Here is a 2,519-nt window from a genome sequence, read left to right on the forward strand (position 1 = left end):
GGGAAAGAGAGAGGGATGCTTTCTTTGTGAAGAAGGGCTTTAATAGCATTAGTTAATTAGTTATAAATTAGAGAAAGTTTAAATGCACCAATATTTGTAGGGAGAAATACACCACAGTATATTTACTGGGGAAAATTTACATTCTCTAAAACTTATTTTCTAAAATGTATGACAAATTGATATTTGTACCTTTCTTTCTTTCTTTCTCTCTTTCTTTCTTTCATTCTTTCTTTTTTTCTTTCTGTCCTTTTTTTTTTTTTTTTTTTTGTGGTACATGGGCCTCTCACTGCTGTGGCCTTTCCCGCTGCGGAGCAGTCTCCGGATGCGCAGGTCCAGCGGCCATGGCTCACGGGCCCAGCCGCTCTGTGGTATGTGGGATCCTCCCAGACCAGGACATGAACCCACGTCCCCTGCATCGGCAGGCAGACTCCCAACCACTGCGCCACCAGAGAAGCCCTTCTGTCCTTTTTTCTTTCTTTCTTTCTCTCTTTCTTTTATTGACATATAGTTGACATACAATATTATGTTAGTTTCAGGTGTACAGTGTAATAATTTGACACTTAAATACATTATGAAATGATCACCATAAGTCTAGTAACCATCTGTCACCATACAAAATTATTACAGTATTATTGACTATATTCCTTCTACTCTTAATACATCCCCATGACATTTATTTTATAGCTGGAAGTTTGTACTTCTTAACCCCCTTAAACCTATTTTTTTTTTTTTCTTGCGTTATGCAGGCCTCTCACTGCTGTGGCCTCTCCCATCTGCGGAGCACAGGCTCCGGACGCGCAGGCCCAGCGGCCATGGCCCACGGGCCCAGCCGCTCCGCGGCACGCGGGATCCTCCCGAAACGGGGCACGAACCCGTGTCTCCTGCATCGGCAGGCGGACTCTCAAGCACTGCGCCACCAGGGAAGCCCCCCCTTAAACCTATTTAACCTAACCCTCTACTCACTTTTCCTCTGGCATCCACCAGTTTACTCTCTGAATACATAGCCTGTTTCTATTTCGTTTTGTTTATTCATTTTTTTAGAGTTTACATATAAGTGAGATCATACAGTATTTGTCTTTCTCTATCTGACTTATTTCACTTAGCATAATACTGTATAGGTCCATCCATGTTGTCTCAAATGACAAGATTTCATTCTTTTTTACTTTTTTATGGCTGAGTAATATTCCACACACACACAGACAAACACACACACACACAAACACCATATCTTTCTTATCCATTCATCTATCTATGGATATTTTGTTGCATCCATATCTTGGCTATTATAAACAATGAGGCAATGAACATAGGGGAGCATAAATCTTTTCAAATTAGTATTTTGTTTTCCTCAGGTAACTACCCAGAAGAGGAATTATTGAATCAAATAGTAATTCTATTTTTAATTTTTTGAGAAGCCACCATACTGTTTTCCATAGTGGCTATACCAATTTACATTTCCACCAACAGTGCATGAGGGTTTCCTTTCCTCCACATTTCTGCCAACACTTGTTATTTGTTGTCTTTTTGATGATAGCCATTCTGAGAAGTGTGAGGTAGTATTTCATTGTGGTTTTGATTTGCATTTCCCTGATGATTAGTAATGCTGAGTATCTTTTTCATGTGCCTGTTGTTCATTTGTATGTCTTCTTTGGAGAAATGTCTATTCAATTCCTATGCCTATTTGTAATATATTTTGGGTTTTATTTTTATTTTTATTTTTTTATTTAGTTAGTTATTTTTGGCTCGTTGGGTCTTTGTTGCTGCACGCGGGCTTTCTTTTTTCTAGTTGCGGCGAGCGGGGCTACTCTTCCTTGCGGTATGCAAGCCTGTCATTGTGGTAGCTTCTCTTGTTGTGGAGCACGGGCTCTAGGCACGTGGGCTTCAGTAGTTGTGGCACGTGGGCTCAGTAGTTGTGGCTCATGGACTCTAGAGCACAGGCTTAGTAGTTGTGGCGCATGGGCTTAGTTGCTCCGCGGCATGTGGTATCTTCCCAGACCAGGGCTTGAACCTGTGTCCCCTGCATTGGCAGGCAGATTCTTAACCACTGCACCACCAGGGAAGCCCTATTTTGGGTTTTTTGATACTGAGTTGTATGATTTCTTTATATAATGTAGATATTAACTCCTTATCAGATATATCATTTGTAAATGTCTTCTTCCATGTAATAGGTTACATTTTCATTTTGTTGATGTTTTCCTTTGCTGTGCAAAAGTTTTTTAGTTTGATGTAGTCCCATTTGCTTATTTTTGTTTTTGTTGCCCTTTCCTGAGAATACAGATCCAAAATTTATTGAGACTTGTTTTATGGCCTAACATGTGATCTGTCCTAGAGAATGTTCCATGTGCACTTAAAAAGAAAGTGCATTCTGCTGTTTTTGTATGGAATGTTCTGTACATATCACTCAGGGCTATCTGATCTAATGTGTCCCTTAAGACCATTTTTTCCTTCTTGATTTTCTGTCTGGAAGAACTACCCATTGATGTGAATGTGGTGTTAAAATCCCCTACTCTAATTGTATT

This window comes from Lipotes vexillifer, unplaced genomic scaffold, assembly GCF_000442215.2.
Source record: "Lipotes vexillifer unplaced genomic scaffold, Lipotes_vexillifer_v1.1 scaffold598, whole genome shotgun sequence".
Classification (NCBI taxonomy): domain Eukaryota; kingdom Metazoa; phylum Chordata; class Mammalia; order Artiodactyla; family Lipotidae; genus Lipotes; species Lipotes vexillifer.